At 41.9% G+C, this 11744-nt stretch overlaps 1 protein-coding gene and 1 long non-coding RNA gene across 5 annotated transcripts in view; one reads left to right on the forward strand and one right to left on the reverse strand.

Annotated features, from left to right (window-relative positions):
• The window catches only part of LOC106022619 (zinc finger protein 501-like), a 31187-nt gene extending 19453 nt beyond the window's left edge, over nucleotides 1-11734 (reverse strand). For 2 of the 4 annotated variants that reach the window (XM_040734103.1, XM_040734104.1), the window contains exon 1: nucleotides 11467-11734. The gene's annotated coding sequence lies outside the window, so the exon portion shown is untranslated. Of the gene's footprint in view, nucleotides 1-753; nucleotides 2244-11466 lie in introns of those variants that run through there. The other 2 variants (XM_040734107.1, XM_040734105.1) reach the window with 2 other exon arrangements.
• On the forward strand, nucleotides 6776-8339 carry LOC121135389. The gene is made up of 2 exons (XR_005872526.1): nucleotides 6776-6819; nucleotides 7709-8339. It is a non-coding gene; the product is annotated as an uncharacterized LOC121135389 (long non-coding RNA).
• Nucleotides 11735-11744: the final 10 nt, after the last annotated feature.

Here is an 11744-nt window from a genome sequence, read left to right on the forward strand (position 1 = left end):
AAAGATAGAAGCAAGTCTTCAAACCTAGTAGTCGCCAATGTTAAGTGTTAAGAACCTTGAATGCTGACATCAACAGTGGACAGAAAAGAGAATACAAAGATAACCTGATTATTGGCTAACTGATAGCATATTCTCATTCAGATACAGTGAAGAAATGGAAAATGATGTTTATGTTCCAGAAAGATTTTAAGAAATTTGCACCAAGATCTGAGAAGCATTCTTGTACATAACCTGAGAAAATCTTATTAAAATTTATAAAATAGAGCCGGGCGTTGGTGGAGCACGCCTTTAATCCCAGCACTGGGGAGGCAGAGGCAGGAGGATCTCCGTGAGTTCCAGGCCAGCATGGTCTACAGAGCGAGTTCCAGGACAGGCTCCAAAATAATACAGAGAAACCCTGTCTCGAAAAACAAGAAACAAAAAACAAAAACAAAACAAAACAAAAAGTATGGATGATTTTAAACTTCAGGAGCTTTGGAACTGTCACGATAGCAAAGAGAACCAACCCGGTTTGCAAGCAACAGACACTGCAAATGCTCTACCAGATTATGTTAGGAATTACTTCATGACAGAAGAGTCTGACATTCATAAGTGAAAAAAAAATCACGGTAAGACCCACTCCATAGGATTTCAAACTCGCCGACAACGGAACGATATCCACGACAGAATTTTGAAAGCCCTGTCCTTGTGAGCAGCTCAGCGGGCACAGCCCCGCCCCTCCCTCCCGGGTCCCAGCCCCGCGGCTCCTCTGACCTGGGAGGTTCCAGGGCCGCCGGGCTGCGGTTCCCGCCACTGCGCTGCTGCTGACGCTGACTTTCCCAGGCCGTCCGCCCCGCGCAGACACTGCGGCTCCGGAGTCTCCAGGTCCCCGCGGCGCCCGCCGTGTCCCCCGCACCCGGGTCTGCAGCGCGCGGTTGCCGGAGTCCAACAGGGAATGGTCGCATTCCCGGTTTTTTCAGCGTGGTTCCTGGAGTATTTCCTTCTGGGCCCCGCCTAATACTCCCGCTTACGGTTACGTGTTTGTTCTAAACCCGGCTACTGCGCCCTCCATTTGTTAATTATTTCCTAAATCCATCCAGCTGTTTTCTTTGGGGACCCGCCCCTCCCACTCGGTCTCCCGCCGCCTTCCCCTTAGCTCCAGCTGTCAGGCTGCCCTGGACCAGCTCTGCACAGACTCCACACACGCTTGCTGCAGCCTAGACCAGAGCTGCACCCCACATTGAGTTATGAAACCTTCAGAGACAAGTTTTCCTGCCTAACTTCTCATCTTGGGATACCAGCCTCCGGGGTTAAAAACATACAGCAAAAGACAAAGGACACTCTATAAATTTTCAATACAAATTAAAATAAAGGTAAAAATGCCCTTGGCTCAATACAAAAACCAAACCTCTAAACCCCTAAGGAGAGAAAATTTAAATGATATGCGATATACAGAACTCAAAAACCTAAGTCATGGTCAAGATGGTCAAGCATGTAAAACATGTGAGTCAACTCAAAAACAGAAGCAAAATGATCCGCGGGCAACAAATGCCTGAAGGAAATATGAATACAATGAGTAGTTTGAAACACTGAAAACAGCCAAACTGAAATGAAACAAAATGTGAAAAATGCAATAAGCATAATAATAACTCAAAGCGACCACATAAGAGACATGGAGACACGATAGAGATGCTGAGTGGCTGTGTCAAAGAAAACAAATGAAAAGAAAATGCTCCATGCAAGTAGCACTACTTAACCATAAAAGTGAAGTTCCAGGGGCATGGTCTACTCCTATATGAACTATTGAAACTTAGGACAGAGTAACTCACTCTGGAGAGCTATCGTGGGAAGGCGGATAATCATTTCCGTCACTATGCAGATGCAGTCACTCTAAAGAGTATCTTCATTCTTCCTTTACAGACCTCCAATATTGCCAGTCAAACATCCAGATCTACACTATTAGCAATATTGTCCCGGGGGAGGGCATTTCAGGAATTTGGGATTTGGAAAGAAAATGGGTGTCTCAGGAGTCAGCGGTCAGTCAGTCCAGCAACAGCCTAGTGCTGAATTCATCCTGTGCTGTTCTGCACTAGGCGGTGAAATTGTGATGTTCCTGACACAGAAACAAGTTTGCCTTCTGGGAAGCATGCTAACGAGGCACAGCAAATTTAATTTTGGTGAATGCAGAAACTTTTGGCTGTCCAAGATTCAGAAAATAGCCGGGCGGTGGTGGCGCACGCCTTTAATCCCAGCACTCGGGAGGCAGAGGCAGGCGGATCTCTGTGAGTTCGAGGTCAGGCTGGACTGACAGCCTCCAAAACAATACAGAGAAACCCTGTCTCGTAAAAACCAAAAAAAAAAAAAAATCAGAAAATAAGCTGTACTTGGCCACAGCCCTGAACAAGTCAGTTACACCATGCCATCTGTGGCTCTGGGAATATTGAGGAGAGGATTGCTACCGACCACCCCAGCCAGGTATGGGGGTCCCTGGGATGAGGGTTCTTGAAGACTAGGTGGGTAAGGATTCGGTGGTGACAAACAGAAACAAACACAGAGGCAGTTTGAATCTTGAGTGTATTTTGCAGCTTTCAAGCAAGGCCTTTTATAATAAAAGAAATGTCTTCTCAGAGTTTGTGTTCAGTGAAACAATATCCAGATGGCATCATCGTTACTAGGCACAGAGACACACAACTTATCCAAGGCTACTCAAAACAATAAGTCATAAAATCATTCAAGGCTAACTGCAGCTAACCGCCTATTTGTAAGATCAGGTTAATAAATGTTTATGGTCAGTTATTGTTTGACATCTGTTACCTAGTTCACAATTGTCTGATATCTGTTACACAGTTCTTGTGAGTCTTTGAAATATGGAGCTATTTTGACTTTTTCTTATTAAAAACTTTTTTTACCAAACATTTAAATTCACTCTTGATTTCACATGTTCAGTTAGATGAAATTTTGTTGGGAAAGTTTTTTATCAACACTATTTGTACTTACGTGAATGACGTGAATAATTCGAAAAGCTGCTGGTTTTCCTAGAGACAAGGTCACGGTCAGTGACCACATCTCAGGGGAAGGTTTCTCACTTATTTCTTTTGTTTGAAATGTCAACGTAGGCTTTCAGGAACATTTTGTTAATATGGGAAAAGAATAGAAGAACCGAAATTTCCATGAGAACTACGGCTCAGTATTTTTCTCCGGCTGAGAGTTCCACAACCGTTTCCAGGAGACCTCCTTCTTTTGAAGCTATCGCCTCAGTCTGTGGAACTCGTCACACAGAATCTACTGGATTTGGTGTGGCAGAGGTGGTTATGAAATAAGGTGAAGAGGGCAAACAGTCATTTCAGCAGACTCCACACAACTATAGGAATCAGTAACCCAGAAGAACCGTAGTCACCTGACTGGGCTCACTCAAGACCAGCTCTAGCCACAATCAGTCTAGGGAGGGGAGAGGCTCACAGGGCCCCACTCTCTGCCTCTCAGCTGTGATCGTGGATAGTTTTAGGAGAAGGGAATCACTGTGTTTAGTTGTGTCTCGTCTGCTGAGCTCACCAGCTCCCTAACATATCACCAAACCCACAGTCTCACAGATGGCCGTGATTAATCTTGGTGGATCAAAACCCAAAATTAATAGAAACGAACATGAGAAAGAGGTAGGGAATAAGGGAGAGAGATAAAGAAAAGGAGGGAGAAAGGGAGGGAGGGAGGGAAGGCCAGAGGTTTGTTGGCACTATGGACCAGGATTGTGGGAAGCAAGGGTTGTGTGTGCGTGCTATCTTGTGAAATGGCAAAATAAGAAAAATAAAAAATTGTAAATCACTACTCCAGTCTGTACTTCCGATTTTGTGCCTTTATTTGGTTTGGAATAGGTAATACTAGCTTCATAAAGAGTCCGGAAGCCTTGCTTCGTTCTTTAAGTAGCTTCAATATCAGTTATTCTCTGAAATTCTGATAGAATTCTGTGATGAATCAATTTGCTTCCGCCCTATTCTTTTTTCTCTCTCTCTCTTCTTTCTTTCTTTTTTTTTTTTTAATTTTCAAGACAGGGATCCTTTAAGCAGCCTTGGCTGTCCTAGAACTCCCCCAGCAGACCAGGCTGGCATCGAACTCAGAGATCTGCTTACCTCTGTCTCCCAAGTGCTGGGATTAAAGTTGTAGGCCACCACTGCCTGGCCTCAGGGCTTTTTAAAAAATGGGTGTTCATTTATTGCTGCTTCACTGTTGTAGTTACTGCTTAATAATGTGTTTTTTTAATTTCTTGTTGGTATAATATTGTTAATTGGTCTGAATCAGGAGTTGTTCATTTCTTTTAGAGTTTCCAAGTTGTTGGCTAGAGATCTTTACAAGATATGCTCATAGAAGACAAAAATGGCAGCAGGCTTCTAGACTTCTAGTACTGACGAAGTTACAATTAAGATTCTATGCAATTCTTGTTGCCAAGGAAGACAGGATTACAGTTTTGTCTGACAGATTGAGATGGTATGGTATATTCTTGGTTAACAAAATACTCACGTGGCATGGGAATTTTTAGTTGGTGAATATTCACAATGTGGGGGAAACCTTGGTACATACTGCGTAATCTCAATTCCCTAAATGTATGTACACTCGAAGCATCTAGAAGGACGCATCAAGCTGAGCTGCTTGTGACTGGGAGACTGTTCTTAGCGTCTTGTGTTTTGTTTCCTGTAATGCACATACCACAAAATAAATAAAAGCTTCTTCTTTTTTTTTTTTTTTTTTTTTTTTTTGGTTTTTCGAGACAGGGTTTCTCTGTGGCTTTGGGGGCTGTTCTGGAACTCACTCTGTAGACCAGGCTGGCCTCGAACTTACAGAGATCCGCCTGCCTCTGCCTCCCAAAATAAAAGCTTCTTTTAATAGCTTAAAAAATATGCTCATATACTGATTAGGCCATGCAGTTAGCTTGGGTATTTCTTAAGTCGTGTCCGGAAAAAGTATTGTAATCATAGTTATCAGGGAGATGCAGACTAAAGCTCCTTTAAGACTCTATCTCACCCCTGTCAGAATGGTCAAAACCAGGATAAATAACAAATTCTGACATGAATATAAGGAAAGGAACAATATTATACAATGATTTTGGAAATGTAAAGTAGAGTAGTCACTCTGGAAAACAGGCTAGATTTTTCTGAAGAAATGAGAAATAGAAGGACCATATGTGTTACATTGCTTAGACATTTATCCAAGATGATCTCCTGGAGAAAAGAGACTCCAGAATTCCCCAGGTCTCTTTATAGATTCTAGATAAATAATAGATTTTTCATTACTTATTATTATTATTATTATTTGGTTTTTCGAGACAGGGTTTCTCTGTATTGCTTTGGAGCCTGTCCTGGAACTCGCTCTGTAGACCAGGCTGGCTTCAAGCTCACAGAGATCTGCCTGCCTCTGCCAGTCACAATTAACCACATCTTTGATCTACAATCTGTCCTACCTGCAAAATGTTCTAGGGCAATCGTGTCACAAAGATTTTGGAGTTTGGGAGTAACTAGCAAGTGTTCAATTTGACTTAACACACAGTCTACTAGATGGAACCCATATCTTACACTGCTTATGTGACCAAGAACCAGAGACTGGTACCACAGAAATATGATAAAACCAAATACTACTGGTCTAATAAAAAAAGAAACAGTAATACAACAACTGCAATAATATTCTTCTAACTCATTGATCTGTGCCCTATTTAGCCATCAGAGAATCTTCCTCCTTCAGCAGGAGCAAATTCAGAGACTCACCGCAAGACAATACACACAGACAGATTTTGGAACACACAGCTCTTAACTGGAGGTCTCTATCAAATACCAACCCCTCAGAGCTCAGGGAACACCACAAAAGAGGATGTAGAAATAGTGTGAAAGCCATAGGGGCTGGTGTATACCAAGAGAACAACTAGGCAAAGATCACATGAAGTCACAGAGATTGTAAGAGCAAGCATGATCTTTTTCATGGCTCTTCCTTTACGTTTTCTGGAAAAGTAACCAATGCTATACACTGCCCGATCTCTCCAGCCCACTTACCTAGTTTTTAATGAAAATTTCAAAGACAATTGAATATTCAGAACAAGGATGTGCATTGCAATAAATATAGTAATTGGAATGTTCTCTTTTTCTATTGGACTAGACTATTACTGATTTTAAAAATGGAACGCTTTTAAGTTGGAGAAAGAGCTTTTGGTTGTGAGCACGTCGTTGCTTTTGTTTAGTTATTTATTTTTTGAGAAGTGGTGTCTATAATAATGCTGGCACAGCACAATTTTAATCATAGCATTAGCGAGGCCGAAGCAAGAGTATATGATGATTTCCATGACACCTGGGCTAGTTACATAGTACTTAGCTGACCAATGCTACATATTATGACTGTGTCTCAAAACCATACAGAACAATAGAAAAGAGAAATTTCTTTCATATGATCCTTCAGAGACCTCCTTTCTCAGAATTCATTATTGATCAATCAACTATTTAATTGACCTTCTGCTTACATTTAATTATAGTGAAACACAAAAGACCTCTGCTAAGAACTCATTCCTAAGAATTGCTAGCTTACTTTTCTTAAGGAAGCATCAGTTATTGAACCTGTTACTCGTGCATCAATCCCTACCATCCTTAACTGAGCTAACCTTCCAGCTAACTGATGGGGGATGTCCTTCTGTATGCTGTGAAATGTTTTTCTTATCGGATGAATTAAACTGTTTTGACCAATGGACAGGCAGGATGTAGCCACACAGGAAGTATAGGTGGGGCTACCAGACTAGGAGAACTCAGAGAGCTAGTTGCCAGGGAGACGCCATGTAGCTTCTGAGGAAGAAAGAGGCCCGGACATTCTTGGGTAAGCAAAGACCACATGGAGATACACAGTTTATAGAAACGGCTTAATAATTAAGAGAGAACTAGCCAATAAGAAGCCTGAGACATTGGTGAAGCAGTTTATAATTAATATAAGCCTCTGTGTACTTATATGGCACTAAAGGGCTATGGGACCATGTGGGATAGAAACATCTGTCTTAAGGCAACAATCAAATGTGTGTTAAATATAAGAAAGTACTGGATTGCAATTCAAAACATATTGTGCATGAACATGCGAGTATCTAAGAGAAATCTTATGAATGTAATGAGCTTGACAAAACGACTCATGAATCCTCGCGTGTACACTTTATAACACAAGTCCTACTGCAGAAAACTGTAACCAGTACAGATTGAAACCACAAAGATGTTTCCAATGAATATAAAATGTAAACAGCCATAAATGTGGGAACATTAGACAAGAACTTTTCAAATTCAATGACTGTGTAAAATGTTTAAATTTGTGTTCTAGCCTTAGTCAAACCCTACAAATCCACAACAGAAAAGAAAAACACAAAAATACAGAGAATATTAAATCTTTTCACTTTAAACATAAACCCACACTGAAATAAAAGAAATCACAGCAATGCCAGAAATGTAGACAATGATATACTCAAACCTCAGCAGACATAAAGGAACCCACAGAGGAGAAACCTAATAAATGTATAGAATGTAGTAGCCTTTTTTGCATTTGCCACAACTCAAAGTATATAACAACATGCATTGTGGGGAAAAAAACTTGACAAATGTACAGAATGTGGTAAGTGCTTTTGCCATTCATCATACTTTAAAAGACATGACAGAACTCATGCTAGAGAGAATCTTACAAATTTACTGATTATGCCTAAATCCTTCATTTGTTGCTCACGAATTAGAAAGCATCAGAAGATTCCAACGGGAGAGAAGAATTACAAATGTAATGAATGTTGCAAAGACTTTATCCAGAAACATCATCTTAGGATACATCAGATAATTCATACAGAAGAGAAGCTTTACACATGCAATGGATGTGAGAAATCCTTTACCTGTAGCTCACCCGTGTAATGCCAGTGCTGCCTAAGGAATGCAATTTGAATGAAACTCAAGATACAGAGCTCAAGACACAATTCAAAGTCATTTCAACGAAGTCAAGGGACATAAAGAAGAAACAGGAACGTGAATTCAAAGAGGACAGGAACAAACTGACTGAAAGGCAAGGAACTCCAGCAAATGGGTCAGGAAATAAGGAAGATAATGCAGGATGCAAACATTGAAATCTAGAGAGAGACATCAAGGAATTCCTAAAGTAGTGAAGTGAGACGTGAATCCCTGAAGTAATGAAACGAGAAATGAAGAACTCTGCAAGCCTAATACAACTCAATAGAGCCTATCCACCAGGATACAGGCAAACATCAGAGTTTCAATACAAGGCTAAGGAGCTGGATTACTCAAAAAAAAAATATATATATGCATACATATATACATATATATGTATATGTCAAACAAATAAACTAAATTCTTGCTGCATTCCAGCAGCAATGTTTTTTTTTTTTTTTGTTTTTTTGTTTTTTACAAGACAGGGTTTCTCTGTATTGTTTTGGAGGCTATCAGTCCAGCCCGGCCTCGAACTCACAGAGATCCGCCTGCCTCTGCCTCCTGAGTGCTGGGATTAAAGGCGTGCGCCACCACCGCCCGGCTCCAGCAGCAATGTTAAAAAATAAAAGTGAAATTCCAGTCTGGTCCAGTGGGATAGGTCTTTAGTCTCAGCACTCAGGAGGCAGAGGTGTCCAGATCCATGTGAGTTGGAAGCCAGCCTGCTCTCCATATCGGGTTACAGATCAGTCAGGGCTATTGAGTGAGACCCTCTGCCAGAAAGACACAAACAAACAGAAAATCCAAGCAAGAAAATAAGGGTCAGCACCAACATGGAAGTTCACAACTGTCTGTAACTCCAGTTCCAAGGGAGCCAACACCCATGGAAAAATACCAATGCACATAAAATAAAAATAAATTTTAAAAAGGATTATAGGTGTATATTCTACACCGATTTAAAATCCTCTAAAAGGTGTCTTGCAGAACAACTAGGACATGAATATTAGGAGGCTGATTGCATTGGTTTGGAGAGAATGTCCCCCATTGGCTTATATACTTGAACTTACGTCCCCGGTTGTTCACAACATTCTGGAAGTTTAGTTGTTGGAACATTCATGGATAAAGTATGGTGTCCAAGTCAGTCTCTGAGAAAAAATGAGAGCCTCAGGCCACCTTATTCTCCCTCTTTAGTGATTGTGACTGAGGATGTGGTATCTCAGCTTGCTATTCCACTCACACGGTTGCTGGCAATCAATTTTATTGATATTTGAGCTCCCGCAATTGGTATGCCTGGATCAGGGGCTGGCATCGACACAGGGTTTCTCTGTGTAGCCTTGGCTGTCGTGTAACTCGCTCTGTAGACCAGGCTGGCATTGAACTCACAGAGATCCACCTGCCTCTGCCTCCCGATATCAGGGATTAAAGGTGTGTGTCACCCCACCACCCCCGCGCTCAGGGAGACGATGCAAACCTTTAAAACTCCTTTTTTTTTAAATGTTACCTGGGGGGTGGAGGATGGGATGGCTCAACAACGAAAACACTTTATGCTCTTGCAGAGGACCAGAAGTTAGATCATAGCACCCATGCGTTGGCTTGTAACCATCCATAATTCCAATGTCTGTTAAGGATTTCTCACAATACCCCACATGATGCTTTCTATGTTATTCAATAAATCAGAGAACAAAAACTTAGTTATGGACAGGCAGATACATACAGATAGATACACAGACAGAGAGATAAAGAGAGACATCAGACAGACACACAGGGATAGATTTATAAGACATCTTTCAGGAAGATACAGACTCAAACTCATGGGACAGAGAGAAAGGGAATGAAATGGACAGGAAATTTCAAGTAGAGAATTCAAACCTGGACTTGCTTTTAGTTAAATGACTCTAAGGAAAAATGCTTTCATTTATTTTCTTGTCTTAGCTAGGATTACTTGTCACATGGAGTTAATCACTAACATATTTATTCCAGGCACGAATATAAATGACTTCACAGCCTAATGAGCAGACACGAGTGTGCAAGCATTTGTGATGTCTACTGACCCTAAAGACGGAAGGAACTAAATTAGGAACTCTAAAGGAAATGATCAAATCTCCTCATTCATACCACACACCGCAATTACACAAACATAAGCTAATTCAAGAGATTTAGAAGCAGCAGCAAAATGAAGCAGGGATGCATGTATCCTGATTAAAAAGAAAGGCCTAGAAGCTAATGGTGTGATTTGGCACAGGATTATGTCAGAATTTCAGAGGAGCCACTTAACATATTCCTTGATGTAAAGTGAGTGCAAGACTTCCAGATTCTTTATAAACTCAGCAGTGCCTGATATCAAACCAGATAGAGGAAAAATGAAAATCCTTAACTTTTATTATTACCTTTTTGCCATTCCACATAATATACCTTGCTTAGTGCACATTCTAATCCCTTACTCCCTACCGTCCTGGCCCTCTGTCTCCTCTCTCTTTCTCTCTCTCTTCTCTCTCTCTCTCTCTCTCTCTCTCTCTCTCTCTCTCTCTCTCTCTCTCTCTCTCTCTCTCTCTCTCTCTCATGTTCATTTCTATTCATTTTACTGATGCACAAAGATGAATTGTGCCCTTCTGTGAAACAGTGGGTTCGGAGCTATGTGTTGGAGCTGTTGGCCTCATCAGAAAAGACACAAGTAAACACAGTGATTTTCCTTCTCCTCCCCTAAGTCTACTCATGGTCACAGTTGAGAGGTAACGCATGGGGCCCTGTGAACCTCTCTAGTTCCTAAACTGATTGTAGCTCGGGCTGGTCTTGAGTGGGCCCGATGCAGGTGAGTACAGTTGCTCTGATTTACTGATTATGAGTTATGTGTAGCCCGGAGAATGACATTTTATGCTTTACATGTTTGATCATCCTAAACATGACTCTGATTTTTGAGTTCTGTGTATTGGATAGCATTCAACTTTTTCTCCTTAGGGGGTACAGGTAACGTTTGTGCTTTGAGACAAAGGCATTTTATCTTAGCTTTAATTTGTTGGGGAATGGGACCTGGCCTAAGAACTTCGGGTGTTTGCTGGGTTTTGCTGTGTATTTTTACCCAGTAGGCTGGTATTCTAAGTTGAGAAGTTAGGCAGGACGTAATGAGAATAGTAATAAAAAAAGATGCCTTTTAGACATGGAAAAACAGTTTAGTCAAGATCCCCCCTACACGCAAGGCTGCACCTGACAACCAGAACTTAGTGACATCCCTCAAGATAACCAGACACAGTCCTAGAATCCACGGTGCCCACTGGACAGTATTTAAGCAAAGATCAAGAGCAATGCTCTGCTCTGCACATCTGGAGAGAGGCCACCTTGATCTGCCCAGCGTCTGGAGTCTCCCTAGGATCCTCACCGTCGAATCAGAGACTTGTGTTAGAGACTGGACCTGTCCTTCAGCTAAGTCCCACAGGTGAGCAGCCTTGAGTGTGAACCTCGAGTGAAGACAGCATAATAAAATATAACCTTAGTCGTGCTAACTACGAGCATCTACCTTCTTGCTCACGTCACAGGATAACTTGTCTCCCAAGGTTTCGGAACTCACTTTTGAGGTCAGATCCCGGGGTGCAGCGTCCTCCCGGATGCAGCTCTGGTCTAGGCTGCAGCAAGCGTGTGTGGAGTCTGTGCAGAGCGGGTCCAGGGCAGCCTGACAGCTGCAGCCTTGGGCAAGGCGGGGGAGACCGAGTGGGAGGGGCGGATCCCCGATGGGGTGGGGACACCTGTCAATCAGAATAGTTTATGGGGCGAAGGGGGGTAGCAGCAGGGTAGACGTTGGTAAAACAGCCCAAGATCTGAGGGTTTGGAGGAAACAGGAAACAGGAA

Source organism: Mesocricetus auratus, unplaced genomic scaffold, assembly GCF_017639785.1.
Source record: "Mesocricetus auratus isolate SY011 unplaced genomic scaffold, BCM_Maur_2.0 Super-Scaffold_100037, whole genome shotgun sequence".
Taxonomy (NCBI): Eukaryota; Metazoa; Chordata; class Mammalia; order Rodentia; family Cricetidae; genus Mesocricetus; species Mesocricetus auratus.